At 30.3% G+C, this 18,312-nt stretch overlaps 1 protein-coding gene across 2 annotated transcripts in view; it reads left to right on the top strand.

Moving 5' to 3' along the window:
- Tet (Ten-Eleven Translocation (TET) family protein) overlaps positions 1-18,312 on the top strand; it is a 372,036-nt gene that overhangs the window by 333,345 nt on the left and 20,379 nt on the right. The window lies entirely within an intron of this gene.

Genomic DNA, 18,312 nt, shown 5'->3' with positions numbered 1-18,312 from the left:
AAATAAAAACGCTTCAAATATAGGCTATGACTTATTTTGAGGAATTAACGTTTTTTTGGAATTAAGAAAACATTTTTACTTTGAGGTATCCTTTATAATTTGGATCTTTAAACTGGTATTTGTTTGTACGTGAGTACCTTTATTAATAAACCGCGAAAACAGAATGAAAATTTGATAAATGAGATCTGTATCCTAATTTTAATTTTATTGAACCTAGATTTAAAGCTAAAAAATTTCTTTATTTTAAAGAAGCCGCATCTTTGGCTCGGCATCAATACCAAAATCATTAAGGGAAGGTCAAAATCTTTGGATTCAAGTAAACTTTTTATGAGTGAATATTTTTTCGGGATTGGTGCAAACAAAATATTGTTTGTATTGTTCAAACATATTATGTTTCACCTTAGGGCAAACACTGGTAGTAAAAAGTTTTAATGAAATTTTCTTTTTGTGTATATATATGTTTAAGGCGCCAATTGGTTACTTCCGTTATTTTACTTGCTGCATACTCTCTAGGCCTCTCTTTCGAAACACATATATGTTTATAGGCTATTTTCAAATTAATATATGTTTGCATCTAAGCCTATTATATTTACAAACATTTTATGTCCCAAATATAATATGTTCTAACATATTAACATATATGTCCTAAACATGTTATGCTAGTTTATGAACATTATATGCTTGCACTTAAAAATATTGTGTTAAAAAATTTGAGTTCCAAACATATAATTTTTACAACCAAACATATGAAAAACAGTCTTTTTCGACCGTGTATGTGTGTGTGTGTGTGTGTGTGTGTAGGGATGGATGGTTGTGTTCTTTATATGGCTATGTACAAAAACCCAATGCTAAAAATCATATAAAACAAAGTTGTCTCCATTAACACAATAATGCAATTTATCATTATGAGTTTATACACCCTCAGAAAAAATCGCTTCTCTAACATATGTTCCAAACATATTTTGCAGGAAGCACATATATTAGTGGATACTGCCGAAACATTGATATGTTTGTTTTATGTGAACATATATGTTGTGAAGCATTTTGAGCCCAAAAATATTATATGCTTGGAAGAATTTTCCCCAAAGAAGATTGTGCTCATTCCCTCACATAATTTTCACTTCCACGAATTTTTTTAGTTCTTGGCACCTTTTTCTGTAATACAAATAATGTTGAAGAAATTATTCAATTTTATAATTTTACCTTTCGCCTGGACTGAGAATCGAACCGGGAACCATGCAATTTGTAAGCCAACACACTACCACTGGGCTACGTAGCTGTTATAATTACCAATAGACAAATATCGTTATAAGTTACATTTATATAGCATAGTTTGCAGCGCCCACGAGCCGATGCAAACAAAACATTATTCAACAGAAACATATATTTGTTGACCACGTGGAGCAGTGGTTAGCATGTCCGCCTTGCATGCAAAAGGTCCTGGGTTCAATCCCTACTCCGACGGAACACCAATTTTTTTTTTAATTTTTGTATTTATATTTTTATATTATTAAATGAAATTTTTACAATGAAACTTCGAAATGTGTGTTATTAAAGATTTACAGTCAGAAAAGAACAGTGCTTGATATAAACGAAATGGACTGAGCTTTTGGATAATTTTTTTATTGCAAAAATAACAATTTTGTAGCAAAAAACTGTTTTTGGTATAAAAGCTTGAAATGTTGGAAGGAATTCAAAAACTCTAACAAAAGAAGAACGTGGAGTCGAGTATAAACATACATAAATAATTTTATAATATACACATAAATTTAGTTAGCCGTGAACAGTTTTTTACTAGCATTTAACACCATTTTAAATGCATTTAAAACTTATCGTGTTTTGTACTTAATTTCATTTTTACCCTTAAGGCCGGTATTAAGTTGGCATTATCGTTCTAAAATGACCCTGTTTTGCCCTTTACTTTTCTTTAATAATTCATTTTAAAGAAAATAACCTTTTTCAATTTTTTAGCAAAACTCGAACTTAATGCCCGCTTCCGAATGTCTATTCTCTTTACACGAGTATTCTAATTAAATAATATTTAGACTTTCCGAAACAACATACAAGCAGTTTCACAGAAATTGCTCTCTTTTGATTCTCTCGCTGTGTTATGTTGATGTCTTTCGTCAACCCTCCCGGTTTCCATCTCTATTTCTTTCTCTATACTCTCTCTCTCTCTCTGTCGCTCTCTGAATAAAATATCACAACATATATATGTTTACTCGAAATTTGTAAATTTATATATGTTTACATTCACACATATTATTTTTATGAAACATTCATGCCCCAAACATAATATATTCTAACATATTAACATATGTGTCCCAAACATTTAGTGTTAGTTTAGGAACATTACATCTTTGCACTTAAATATATTGTGTTTAAAAATTGTGCCCGAAACACATTTTGTTTATATCGGAACATATGAAAAACATATTTTTCTAACAGTGTAGTAAAATGGAAATTAATGAAATCAGAAGTTTCACGTAATGATGCTTTTAAAATTTCCAACATTTACCATAGTGCACACAAATGTAATTCTTGTCTTTTTTTTTTAATATAACATTTTTATATGAATTGCCCTCATTCAGAGGATAGAGGCTCAAAGACTTTTCAATTAGGTTATCTCTTTTTGTATTTGAAATTCTATTGAATAAATACATAAAATGAAAAGAATTGGTTGCTTAAATTAAAAAAAAATCGACAGTTTTTTCGACAGTCGCTGTGGTTGTGTTCTTGGCTCCCGAAGGCAAAAAATCCAAAAACAGAATTGTTTCGAGTCTATACAACTTACCTATTTACTTAATATGTATATATTTACATACAAATTCTAAAATTAAATACAATTTGTTCAACAAAATTAAAGCTAAAAACAAAAATTTGCTTTTGTAAAATATTTATCAAACAAAAAACTAAGAAACAACGTTGAATGTCATCGCCGGCAATACCTCCTTTAAAGAGCGGCCAACGTTATCGGAAAAACAAACTTTTTATTTAACTTTACAAAACAAATAAAAAAAAATCGGAAAGCAAAATAAGACAAATAAAAGATTTTAGTCATTCATGTCTCTTGTGTATGCAAAACTTTTTAATAAAACTTGTGTACACATACAGAAATATTCACATAATGTTGCAAACATATACATACATATATCATTTAGGCCATTTCCTTAGTCATTTATGGATGTTTATTTAATATATTTTTTTTTTTGTTTCTATAAAAGTTAATTTCCTAAGAAAAAATCCATTAAAGCAGAGTTTTAATTAAAGATCTATTGTTGATGGTATTTGAAGCATGGCTTCCTCGTTTTCCAGTAACAGATATAGCTATAGGAGTTTTGTAATTCATACACCCTCAAAAAAAATCGCTTCTTTAACATATGTTCCAAACATATTTTGCAGGAAGCACATATATTATTGCATACTGCCGAAACATTAATATGTTTGTTTTATGTGAACATATTATATGTTTGGAAGCATTTTGAGCCAAAAATATTATATGCTTGGAAGAATTTTTCCCAAACACGATTGTGCTCATTCCCTAACATACTCGTAATTTTCACTTCCACGAAATTTTTTAGTTATTGGCACCTTTCTCTGTAATACAAATAATGTTGAAGAAATTATTCACTTTTATAAATTTTTTAAATTTTACCTTTCGCCTGCACGGAGAATCGAACCGAGGACCATACAGTTTGTAAGCCAACACACTATCCACTGGGCTACGTAGCTGTTATAGTCACCAGTAGATAATTATCGTTTTAAGTTACATTTATATAGCATAGTTTGCAGCGCCCACGAGCCCATGCAAACATAACATTATTTAACAGAAACATACATTTGTTTGCCACGTGGAGCAGTGGTTAGCATGTCTGCCTTGCATGCAAAGGGTCGTGGGTTCAATCCCTACTCCGACCGAACATTTTTTTTTGTTTTTTTTTTTTTTTTTAATTTACACATTTATATTTATACTATATTAATTTTTTTAAATGAAACATCGAAATGTGCGTCATTAAAGATTTATAGTCAGTAACAGTGCTTGATATAAACGAAATTGAATGATTTTTGGATAAAATATTATTTTTTATTGCAAAAATAACAATCTTGTAATAAAAAACTGTTTTTGTACAAAACTTTAAAATTTAGAAGGAATTCAAAAACTAACAAAAGAAGAACGTGGAGTCGAGTATAAACATACATACATAATTTTATAATATAAACATAAATTTATTTAGGAGTGAACAGTTTTTTACTAGCATTTAACACCATCGCTCTAAAATTCCTTTTATTTTTCTTTAATAATTCATTTTAAAGAAAATAAACTTTTTAAATTGTTTTAGCTGTAAAAGTCGAACTTAATGCCCGCTTTTATATTTGATGGTGTCCGTCAACTCCTCGTGGACTACTTTTTAATAAAGAGAAACTAAACTTTGTTTTTTTACATTTTACTGTGTAATTTTTCACTATTTCCTCCTTATTTCATTTTACCGTCCCAACTCTAAAAAGAGTATAGTGCCCTTTCGTTATTTTTATGAAGACCCCTGATTTCTTTTAACGAACCAAGAAAAAAATTGTGCCCATAATGCCAAAATGATAAACAAAACACATGTCCACACATACATAAAATGCTGCTCTCAAGGCGAAAACATAAGCTGTTTGTTTTTCAAATGTCTATTCTCTTGGTTCAGAATTTATATTCTCTTTATTCAAATTAAATAATATTTAGACTTAAACATATCAAATTTTAGGCCTTATCATAAAACAGTTTTCCGAAACAACATACAAGCGGTTTCACAGAAATTGTTCTCTTTTGACTCTTTTGCTGTGTTATATTGATATCTTTCGTCAACTCTCCCGGTTTCCATCTCTATTTCTCTCTATACTCCCTCTGTCGCTTTGAATAAAATATCACAACATATGTATGTTTAGTTGAAATTTGTAAATTTATATATGTTTGTATTCACACATATGATTTTTATGAAACATTCATGCCCCAAACATAATATATTCTAACATATTAACATAGATGTCCCAAACATTTAGTGTTAGTTTAGGAAAATTACATGTTCGCACTTAAATATATTGTGGTTTAAAATCGTGCCCGAAACACATTTTGTTTATATCGGAACATATGAAAAACATATTTTTCTAACAGTGTAATAAGTCAATGAACAGATTTAGTTTTGGTTTAAATTAAATATTTTATATATGTATGTATAAACAGATAGATATCATTCAGCGCGATTAGAAAATAGATTTCTGGTTTTGAATTGCACGCAATTTTATTTTTTCGTTTTTAATTTGTTAATGCTGTATTGCTTATTAGATATTTTTTGGGACCCTTATACCGCATAATTCGAGGCTTACCTATTTGTATATATACTAGCTATGATATAACTGGAAGCGTTGAATGTTTGTTTTTGCTGTAAATTTAATAAGAAGAATTTAAATATTTATTTTTAGCCGTTTTCCTACCCCTCAATATTCTCCACTGGCTTAATTTTATATTTTTCCATCATCTTCATTTTCGCCGGCATATTTTTGCTTCCGTTACTGCGCATTTTATCGTGTTTCCGGCATTATTTTTGATTGAATATTTTGCTGTAAATTAAATTGCAAATTTCATTCATTTTTTTTCATTCAGTTCGTTTTCCATTTTTCCTTCGTACTTGTTTTTTTTAATGTCTCCCCTCTTCTTAGTTATATATGTACATATTTTATTTATTTACTTCGTTGCTTTAGATTAAAAAAAAATAAATGAACATAAACATGTTTTGAAATTGCAAGGAGAAATAAAATTACCATGTTCTATACACTACAAATATATAAGCATACGTATCTATTCATATTGTGAGATGGTAAATCCCATAGGTATAGGGAGAGAATTGTTGTTATACGTTTTATGCATAATTATTGCCATATGTTTTAATTTTTCCAAAAGGTATTTATTTTCTCCCTTGATAAGTCGAAAATGGTTCTACCATTTTAATAACCTCGTTCGTTGTAGTGTACCGAAAAGTATTTGACTTAAAAACCGACTTTGAAAAACCGGCTTAACTAAATATATTAATACACAAGAATATATATAGTATACAAAATCTCCCCACACAGATCAAAAAATTCCGTAGTTAAACTAACGCTAAATTTAACTTATTTTTATTGGAAAAAAATATTTTTTCCACAGCTTAACGAAATCTTACTTTTTTTAAGTATGTCTCAAAAATTGTATGAACTAAATGTGGGTATAAAGTTCAATGACCGTACACATTAGTTCAATATGAACTAAAACAAATGAAAATTTTCGTACGATTCCCAAAAATAGCAAGAATGAACTACTGTATGGTTAAAATGGTGATGATTTGGCGCCAATGATTTTCTTCTTTACTTTTAGTTCATTTTTTCTTCTATGAGAGGATGTAATTTCGTGAACTGCAGTTAAAAACTACAAAAGGGCATTACATTTTCCTGGTTTTAACAACGCTTTGTGGAAATCTCAAAATGTGGAGTAAAATTTAGTTCAATTTTCGTGCGAGGTATTTCATTCTTCCTATAAAACAGTTCACTTTTTTTTCGGTGCATATACAAAAAGCTAAAGGAAACTTTCCTTCCATACATTATTTTGAATTTTGGAAAAATGTCATTAGAGTTTAATTTAAAATATCATCAATATTTTTTGTATTATTAAACTCTTATTGAATTTGAAATCAATTATGCGATTACATGATTTAATATAAATAAAAATCACATAAATTATGTTTTTAATTAGAATATTATATAGAATATAGAATATATAATTTCATAATTTCGTGATTATCATAACTCATAACTTAATAATAATCGAACCAAAATTATTATTTTCTAAGAGTAGATTGTCTACACCTAAGAAATATTAACCTAATATGAAGAATTATGCTATCTAAATTTTAGGACACGCTATTTACACAATATTTAGGAAAAATTTCTTGAAAATAAGGAAATTTTAATTAACGTTTCATAATCTTTGTTTTAACAGTTTCAGGACACGTTTCTGCGTTGAAGACGTATGTCTTTGAAATAAGGCGATTTTTTTTTAAATAAAGAAAATATTGGTTATTTTAATGAATAATCTTTAAAGTAACTGAAAGGGTTGTTATTCTGTTGGTTCACCAATGTGGTATCACAATGGACTGAATAGTCTAAGTGAGCCTGATACATCGGGCTGCCACCTAACCTAACCTAACCTATTCTGTTGGTGTTTTCTTTCTTTATACACCATCACGAACATTGATAGACTTATTGTTTGTTATTTATGTTCAATAATTTTGAAAAAAAAAAAACAAAAATTTTCTCACTAATTTAAAATAAAAAAATTTTATTTGTTATTTATTATTTTTTTATATTATTTTTCTTATACCAGAAAAAACGCGATTCCAACTAAAAAAAACAACCCACGCGCAAACATATCGATTACATCGATGTCAGGTATCGATTACAGGTAGATAAACGAAATATAGGAAATTTCCTATATTCTAACAAGTGTGTTTCCTTAAGTTTTGAAAGGATTGAATACTTCTTAGTTCGAATGAACTAAAATATTTTTCTATGCTAAGCGAAGAAAACAGTATTAGTAAAATTCCACGCCTTATTCTAGTTAATGAACTATTCCTAACTGCTTTCAGTTTAGGATTTTTTTTACTGAAACAAGTAAATTTTATTATTTCACACAAAAATTTAACTTAATGGAAATAAAATGGCTAAACTAAATTGATAAACATTTTTTCCTTTAGTTTCGAAGGTACTTTTTCTGGTTGTCTGAAGGAACCCATGACCCTCTTTATATGGAGCGAACGTATTAACCATGTTTTCTCCATCAAAAATTATGCTCTTCCATTAATAATCCCAGAGTGTATAGTGTCAATACATAATCTCCCTTTTGTGATTGAAATTACGTACCTTTAATTTTTCTATTGAGGTTAATGCGAACATAGAGTTCTTTTTTCTGTTTTTGTTTTCTTTAGTTTTAATTGGTATGCCATGTACAATGTTTATTTATAATCAGAGGGTTCTTTTTTGTATTGTAATTTCCCTGAGTCAAACTCAAACATTAATCAAAACTCACAAGTTCAAAAGAAGAGTTTGCTAGAATAAATATTTGGTTTTCATTTAATTTGTACAAATTTACTTTACCCACACCCCTCTCTGCCGACCCCCTTTCTACATCAAAACATCCAGCAACACCAAACCCTAGCATGGTGAATTTGTGCGTGTGTTGCATTTATGAATTTATTCTTAAATATAAAAATAATTTCCATCTATCTTCAGAACAAAAGTAATTGTCATTACACTCGGATAAAATAGTCTGCTATTACCATTATGGTCGAATACTTAAAGGTAATAATGGTGTAATGTTTGTTTATTGGGAGTATCTCTTCGTTGGTGGTTTTGAGCATAAACAAGCTTGGATGTGTGTTTGTACAATTTATGCCTGACAGCTGTCATTTATGAGAATTTATTTGTATTTATTTAAATGTTGTAGTTGTTGGTATTATTGTTTTTTTGTTTGTTGTGGTGATATTTTTCTTTTCTTTATTATTATTGTGGTCGTCGACATTGTCTTTGCTTGCGACGATGTTTCTCACTCGTTTACTATCCTTGGGATTGGTGTTTTCCTCTTTTCCAGTGGGAGAAAACAAACTGTATATCTTACCATATCAGGCCTATTAAAAGCCCAGTAAAAAAAGCGTCGCCAAAAAAGTAGTGAAAATGATCTTTTTGGATCCGGAAATAGTGCAAAATTAGCGCAGAAGCGATGAATTTAACATGGGCTTGTCATAGGACGGATGTCCACCATTTCAACAGCCGTTGCACTGAATTTGCATCACTTCTTTAGGTGTGTTTTGGATGTAAATTAAAAAATTCTGTGATATTTTGTCAAATAAATAATTTTTATAACTTTTTTATAATTTTTAATGGATTCTAACGCTTGTGGGAAACGTTTGACCTCAAATATTTTCAAAAATGCACAATTTTTTCCGATTGGATTTAGCATTTTTTCGATAAAATTTAAATGATTTGTACCATTTTATGAATTCTTTAACCTATTTGAAACAAAAAAAGTTAGGTTAGGTTAGATTAGGTTATGTGGCAGCCCGATGTATCAGGCTCACTTAGACTATTCAGTCCATTGTGATACCACATTGGTGAACTTCTCTCTTATCACTGAGTGGTGCCCGATTCCATGTTAAGCTCAATGACAAGGGACCTCCTTTTTATAGCCGAGTCCGAACGGCGTTCCACATTGCAGTGAAACCACTTAGAGAAGCTTTGAAACCCTCAGAAATGTCACCAGCATTGCTAAGGTGGGATAATGCACCGCTGAAAAACTTTTTGGTGTTCGGTCGAAGCAGGAATCGAACCCACGACCTTGTGTATGCAAGGCGGGCATGCTAACCATTGCACCACGGTGGCTCCCAAAAAAAAACAAAAAAAGTTAAAAGTACCCATTAAAAGTATGAAAAAACCAAGTTATAAAAAATTGAATTAAAATAACTTCCTGGGTAGTTAAAATAAAGAACATCATTGGGAGTGCATCTTCTGGAAGTGCTTTTAAAGTTGTGCCTTTGGAAGAATTTCCAAATTTTTTGCTGGGTTGTCATAAGACGGATGTCCACCATTTCAACAGCCGTTGCACTGAATTTGCATGACTTTTTACTCTCTGGTTCGAATTCAGTGTTTTGGATGTGAATTAAAAAATATTGTCATATTTTGACAAATAAATAATTTTTATAATTTTAATGCATTCTAACGCTTGTCTAATACGTTTGAATTAAAATATTTTGAAAAATTCCCAATATTTCTTGAATGGATCTAGAATTTTTTCGACAAAATTTCAATAAGTTGTACCATTTTTTTAATGCTTACTCTGTTTTTAACCTTTTTGAAAAAAAATTTAATTTACCCATTAAAAATAAGAAAAAAGCGAATTATAAATAATTGAATTAAAAGAACTTCCTCTGTAGTTAAAATAAAGAACATCTTTGAGAGTACATCTTTTGGAAGTGCTTTTAAAGTTGTGCCTTTGGAAGAACTTCCAATTTTTTTTGCTGGGAGGCATTATAGTATCTTGATATTGGTATTGTAGGTGGAAAAAGCTAAATTGTCAGTAGAGGGCGTTGAAGTAGTGTATGAAAATTAGACGACAAAAATGGGTACAACCAAAAAAACTGATCAGTAAAATAGTCCGTCGTTAAACTAATACCGAAGTTAACCTATTTTTATTGGAAAAAAAGTATTTGGTTTTAGTTAAATTTTAATATATATTCCAAATTTTCCACAATCCAAAACAACTTTCCTTATCCGAAATTAGTCGAAAAATGTATTATGAACTAAACGTGGATATAAACCTCAATGAACATACAAAAACGTTGACAATAAACTAAAGCAGAAAGAATTTGTCCTAGTATTCCTAAATAATCATGATTTTATTTTCTTTACTTTTAATTTTTAATTTTTAGTTGCATACCACTTTTTCTTTGTTTTAAAAATGCATTGTGGAAATCTCAAAAAGCAGAGTACGTTTAATTCAATTTTCTCCCATAAAAAAAAAACAGTTTACATTTTTTGTTTCAGAGATGCCACCCTGTTATTACATCATGGGTAAAAAATTATTGAGATTAAGTCTCCTATATTAAAATTGCATAAATGTAGCATACTCACATAAGGCCTTCTGCTTGATGTATTGAAGTATAAAACTCTTCTTTTCTACCACTAATTTGTAATTTGTATGATTGTGTTACTAACACTGTCATTTTTATCAGAGAAAAGTTATACCCTTCTCTCTGAGCTTACCCATATTCTATCATTTGCCGTGTATGTCGCAAGAGCAGTACCTACATATGCCCTGTTTTATGCAAGAATGTGAAAAATGCCTCAGGACATATAATGTAGAAAAAAGCTTTCGATGAGCAACAAATGTATACACAAAAGTTTATATTATAAAGTTTCCTATATATGGTATTTTCTAAATTCAGCATACATACCAAAGACAATACGCCTTAGAAGATGGGAAATTGGCTTGCGTCATACCAAATCTTGCATTGACGGCGCTAGGTCCATACATGTTTGTCATTTTTTTATTTGCATTTTTTTAAATGAAAAACTTAATTTTTTGAATTGAACAATGTCAAATTTTGAGCAATAAATTCAAAATTATATTTTCCCGTTTAATCCAAGATATTTTCAACTCTTAATTTCTTTTTATTTGCATTTTAATGTGTCGAACCAAACACGTAAACGACATGTAGGTACCTAGCGCCGCCAATGGTTTGATGTTCTCAGCAGGCAATTTCCCATCCTCTAAAGTGTATTGTCTTTGATACATACACTAAGAAAAAGACAATTTTGAACATTTGAACTAAATTTGTCTGTAGAGTAATATTTGCGACTATCCAAATATGTCGAGATGATGAGAACCGCTGGTTTTGTTTTTTTTGGATAAAAACAAATTTATTTCACATAAAAAAAAACAGAAAATTAATATGCACAACTATGCATTTAATAAAAAAACATAACGAATTCGGGTTTGTATATCTTTTTTGATGTAAATTAACTACGTCCAGTTAAAATTTGTGATAATTACCAAATTATAGGGTACGAACGGAAGTTAATATCATCATTTTAGATGCAAAAATCGGAAATTGAGATGTTCTATTTTTTGAGTAAAAAAATCGGAAAAATTCCTCTAAAGCCCTGCTATCCCATCTCCGGTGGATCGCAAAAGGGTATATTCAATATTGACCTATTGCTCTTTAATTTTCTATTCGTCTGCCTGAGAAATGGAAATTTTGAGCATGCGGACTAAGTTTATCTACACTGAAAAAAATATTTACGTGATGTTAAAGATTACGCAACCTAAATTTTAGGATGCGAAATTTACAAAATATTAAGGACAAATTTCTTTAAAATATTGAAATTTTAATTAAAATAAAGTTTATAATCTTTGCTTCAAAAATTCTTTTCATTATATATAGGAAACAAATTTTGTAAATTTGCTTCTTTGAACTAAGGCTAATTTTCCTTAAAGTAAAGAAACACATTTTTGGTTTAAAGAAATTGTCCTTAAATTAATTGAAATATTGAAACTTTAGATTTAAGATAAAAACGCTTCAAATATAGGCTCAGACTTATTTTGAGGATTTGACGTCTTTGGTTTAAAGTTTTTTTTTTTTTTTTGGAATTAAGAAAACATTTTTTACTTTGAAGTATCCGTTATAATTTGGATTTTTAACTGGCATTTATTTGTACGTGACTACCTTTATTAATAAACCTCGAAAAGAGAATGAAAATTTGATAAATGAGATTTGTACCCTAATTTCAATTTCGCTAAATAATTTCTTTATTTTAAAAAATCCGCATCTTTGGCTCGGAATCAACACCAAAATCCTTAAGGGGTGTTCAAAATCTTTGGATCCAAATAAACTTTTTTTTAGTGTGTTGAATAAAATTCTCCACTATCTAAATAAGTCGCGTTGATGAGAACTACTGGTTATTTTTGTCCCAGCTCTGGTGGAAAATGTATGTGCAATATAGACCTATTGATCTTTCATTTGCTGTACGTCCATTTTAATTTTAGTTCTTGACCCATTAGAAGAACTATATTCCATTCGATTTGCATGAAATTTTAAATTTTATTCTTTATCCATTAGTTAACAAAAAAAAAAATATCCATTACACAGAAAAAAATATCACCAGAATATTTCCAATTAAAAAGTTAATTGAAGTTGAATGTTTTTTCAATTAATAAATTAATTGATACAATTAACTTTTTAATCAAGATAGAAACATTAGGTTAATTAAGTCAATGATTGAAAATTTTAAAATTTTTAATTAAAAAATTAATTGATAGAATTAACTTTTTAATCAAATTCAGAAGACTAAGTCAGTTAAAAAAAGTGATGAACATTTCTTAATCAAAATAAAAAATCTAAGCCAATTCAGAAAGTAATTGAAAATAGTTACCCTTTTAAATAAAAAATTAATTGGGGTTTGCATTCAAAATCAATTAAATTTTTAATTGAATCAATTAAAAAATTAATTGAAAATTGCTAATGACATCAATTAATTTTTTAATCAAGGATTTTTTCTATGCCCAATTAAAACTGTGATTGATACTATCATTTTCGTGATTGAAGACATTTCAATTAAAAAATTAATTGGATCAATTAATTTCGTGATTGAATCAGAAAAATATTTTTTTGTGTGTAGTTAACGAAAAAAATCCGAAGGGAACAAATTCCGAAAAAATAAAAGGAAGCAAAAAACGATGGCAAATCCTCATCCATATAAAGTGTTCTCCAATTAACAAAATGTATGTATGTACACGGATGAAAAAGACTGTTTTTCATATGTTTGGCTATAAACATTATATGTTTGGAACACAAATTTTTAAACACAATATTTTTGAGTGCAAGCATATAATGTTCATAAACTAGCATAACATGTTTGGGACATATATGTTAATATGTTAGAACATATTATGTTTGGGACATAAAATGTTTGTAAATATAATATGCTTGGATGCAAACATATATTAATTTAGAAATAGCCTATAAACATATATGTGTTTAGTAGCTTGGAGCGCTATTTAACAGGGAGCGATATTGAATTAAGTTGGTGGTTGTTGCTTGTGATTACAAAATTAACATTTTATTTTTCCTTGGGCAATTGATCAGCTACTTCTTTGATCCTTACAAACTGTGTGGTCCGCTGTTCGAATCCCCGTCCGGCAAAAGGTAAAATTAAAATAAAAAAAATCATACAATTGAATAATTTCTTCTACAATGTTTGTATTACAGAAAAAGGTGCTAAGAACTAAAAAATCTCGTGGAAGGGAGAAAGATGTGGGGGAATATACAATTGGGCAGAAACAAAATTTTGAGCATTCAGGTCGAAAACCTATGTTGTTAGCACCTATATTACCTGTTTATTTTCATAATTCATTATGATTGTAAATATATAAATAAATAAAATTTTGAGCACAATATTGTTTGGGAGAATTTTTTTAAGCATATAATATTTTTGGGTGCAAAATGCTTCCAAACATATTATATGTTCACATAATAACATATTGTTTTTTGGAAGACAACATTATTGAATTTGGATGCAAAAATACAAAATGTTTGGAACTTAGACTACCCAAACATATATTGTTTAGACTAATATGCTTTCAAACATATTATATATTGGGAGAGATTAAACATATAAATGTTTGGGCAATACCCAAAAATGTATATGCTTGAAGCAAAAAATGTTTTGGGAGTATATGTTACAGAAGCGATTTTTTATGAGCGTGTATTGCCCGATTAGGATCAAATCTGAATTTTCCATCATTCCTAATTTTTTAAAAACTTATCGATTTGGTAAAATTTTAAAACTAGTTTATGTTTTATGTTGTCCGATTTATACTACTTCAGTACATACACGGTTGAAAAAGACTGTTTTTCATATGTTTGGCTATAAACATTATATGTTTGGAACACAAATTTTTAAACACAATATTTTTGAGTGCAAGCATATAATGTTCATAAACTAGCATAACATGTTTGGGACATATATGTTAATATGTTAGAACATATTATGTTTGGGACATAAAATGTTTGTAAATATAATATGCTTGGATGCAAACATATATTAATTTAGAAATAGCCTATAAACATATATGTGTTTAGTAGCTTGGAGCGCAATTTAACAGGGAGCGATTTTGAATTAAGTTGGTGGTTGTTGCTTGTTATTACAAAATTAATATTTTATTTTTCCTTGGGCAATTGATCAGCTACTTCTTTGATCCTTACAAACTGTGTGGTCCGCTGTTCGAATCCCCGTCCGGCAAAAGGTAAAATTAAAATAAAAAAAAATCATAAAATTGAATACTTTATTCTACAATGTTTGTATTACAGAAAAAGGTGCTAAGAACTAAAAAATCTCGTGGAAGTGAGAAAGATGTGGGGCAATATACAATTGGGCAGAAACAAAATTTTGAGCATTTAGGTCGAAAACCTATGTTGTTAGCACCTATATTACCTGTCTATTTTCATAATTCATTATGATTGTAAATATATAAATAAAATTTTGAGCACAATATTGTTTGGGAGAATTTTTTTAAGCATATAATATTTTTGGGTGCAAAATGCTTCCAAACATATTATATGGTCACATAATAACATATTGTTTTTTGGAAGAAAACATTATTGAATTTGGATGCAAAAATACAAAATGTTTGGAAATTGACTACCCAAACATATATTTTTTTAGACCAATATGCTTTCAAACATATTATATATTGGAAGAGATCAAACATATAAATGTTTGGGCAATACCCAAAAATGTATATGCTTGAAGCAAAATATGTTTGGGAGTATATGTTACAGAAGCGATTTTTTGTGAGCGTGTACGAATAACTCTCTCTCTCTCTCTCTAGACTTTAATTCAAGGATCCGACATGTATGCATGTACATACGTACATAGGTTTATGTTTTCTCAGTCAAGCATAGTGCAAAAATTTTAATTTATGATGATAATTTATTGCTTCTCTTATGTATCTATTCTATAGTTTCTGTATTTTTAAGATAACAAACGACGAACATACTATAAATTGTAACAACTTGAGGTCCCAGTATGTACAATACTACAACAACAAAAGCTGTCAAGCATATATTGTCTTTGTGTGTGTGTGTGTATGTGTGAGAGAGAGAGAGATAGTGAGAAAGGGGAAAAGAAATCTACATATTTTAGTTTCAAAACAACTTTTCATACTACCACCTTCCTCGTAGATATCTCAACTACCTTCAAATAATAGAATGTAAAGACAAAAGTCATACAAATAGAGAAGGAACATGGTCAACAATCAAAACATAGTGGGACATAGAATTATATTTATTGCAACCATATTGTATTAAAAATAATATACACGCAAAAAGAAAGAAAGAATTGCTTTCCTCCTAAATTGTATTTTAGGAAAATCAATGTTTTTTGCTATTTTCATTTAACTGCAATGAGAGAAATGTTTTCTTTTCTGAGGAACGAAATTTTTGACATGCAAAATTTTATTTTGACGCTAAGGAAGTTTCTTTAAAGGCGAATACGAGGGCAGTTCGGAAACTTCTTAGCCCAAAGATTATAGATTTGAGGAAGATAGGCAATTGACTTGCGTCATACCAAATGTTGCATTTACCAGATTAGTTTAATACATGTTTGTAATCTTCTAGTTGTTTTTCGTTTTTATTTTTTAAATGAAAATTTAATTTTCTTAATGAAACAATGTTAAATTTTAGGCAACAACAAAAAAAAATTACATTTCCTCTTTATGGAAATTTATTTCGTGCACTTAATTTCTTTTTATTTGCATTTTAATGCTATGTCAATACTTGTCGTATACGCGTTTGGTTCGAATATTAAACTAATCTGGTAAATGGTTCGATCTCCTCAGTAGTTAATTTCCTATCTTCCTACAATTTATAATCTTTGTCTTAGCCTAGCACAAAAAGCGCGGTATAAACAGAAAAAATTAAGAGTTTTGGAAACTTCCATCTCTGTATTCAAAAAAGACGCATCTGCAATTTTTTTACAATGGAAAAATTAGAAATGCGTGCTGTCATTAAATATTTACATAAAAAAGGTTTATGGGGACAAGAAATTCATTATGATATGGTGAATGTGTTAGGTGAAAGTGCTCCTTCATATGCAACAGTAAAAAATTGGGTTGCTGAATTTAAACCTGGTCGTACAAGCATTGAAGATGAACCACGTAGTGGAGTCCAAAAACAGCAACAACAACAGAAATTGTAGCCAAAGTGCATGATATGGTATTAAAAGGTGATACGGTCAAAATTTGGTCAATATAAACTTGACGTATTTCTTTCAATTTTGCATTTAAAAAACCTGAACACCCCTCATTTTGAAGATGTGTGTGTGTAGAATGTTGCTCCTATTTTGATTTTGGAATTCACTCTTCAGTTGTCAAAATGCCGTCCAAGCAAGAGAGCAGCGTATCAAAATTTTGCTCGCACCTCGCGAAAATCCGAGCTACTCGCACGCAAAGCTGGCAAAATCGCTAAAAGTTGCCAAATCAACCGTTACAAATGTAATTAAAGTGTTTGGGGAAGGTTTGTCGACAGCCAGGAAGTCTGGATCGGGGGGGAAATCGAAAACCGGAAGCCGCTGAGACGACAAAGAGAGTTGCCGCTAGTTTCAAGCGAAACCCTAACCTATCTCTCCAAGATGCCGCAAATAAGCTGGGTGTATCGTCTACAACCGTGCATCGAGCCAAATAACGAGCCGGACTATCGACTTACAAGAAGGTAGTGACTCCAAATCGCGATGATAAACAAAATACGACGGCCAAAGCGCGATCCCGGAGGCTGTACACGACGATGCTGTCGAAGTTTGACTGCGTGGTAATGGACGACGAAACCTACGTCAAAGCCGACTACAAGCAGCTTCCGGGACAGGAGTTTTATACGGCAAAAGGAAGGGGAAAGGTAGCAGATATTTCCAAGCACATAAAACTGTCAAAGTTCGCAAAGAAATATCTGGTTTGACAAGCCATCTGTACCTGTGGCTTGAAAAGCAGCATTTTCATAGCTTCCGGGACTGTCAACCAAGAAATTTACGTGAAAGAGTGTTTGAATAAATGTCTGCTGCCTTTCCTGAAGAAACACGGTTGTTCCGTACTGTTTTGGCCGGATTTGGCATCTTGCCATTACGGTAAAAAGGCCATGGAGTGGTACGCCGCCAACAACGTGCAGGTGGTTCCCAAGGACAAGAACCCTCCCAACACTCCAGAGCTCCGCCCAATTGAGAAATACTGGGCTATTGTCAAGCGGAACCTAAAGAAGACCAAAAAAAACTGCTAAGGACGAGCAGCAGTTCAAGGCAAACTGGCTTTCTGCGGCGAAGAAGGTGGACAAGGTGGCTGTACAAAATCTGATGGCAGGTGTCAAGCGTGAGGTCCGTCAATTCGGATTTGGAAAAGCGAAAGCCTAACTGAATATTTTTCCTGAATTTTATACTAATTGAACTTGAAAAATAAATTTAATTTGATTTTTTTAAACAAACGATTTCACCGATTTACACGCGTTTTCCCTTGACCAAATTTTGATTGTATCACCCTTTATCTGCAAAAGGGTAAAACAATAAATTCAGAGTACTATTGCAACCTTTTGGATCAATTAAATGTACAAATACGAGAAAAACGTCCTGGCTTATAACACAAAAAAATAATTTTGCATCAAGACAACGCACCAGCGCACAAAAGTGTTGTAACAATGGCTAAAATCA

This window comes from Haematobia irritans, chromosome 4, assembly GCF_050003625.1.
Source record: "Haematobia irritans isolate KBUSLIRL chromosome 4, ASM5000362v1, whole genome shotgun sequence".
Lineage (NCBI taxonomy): Eukaryota > Metazoa > Arthropoda > Insecta > Diptera > Muscidae > Haematobia > Haematobia irritans.
The sequence above is the reverse complement of the archived record's forward strand: the minus strand, read 5'-3'. Positions and strand labels throughout refer to the sequence as shown.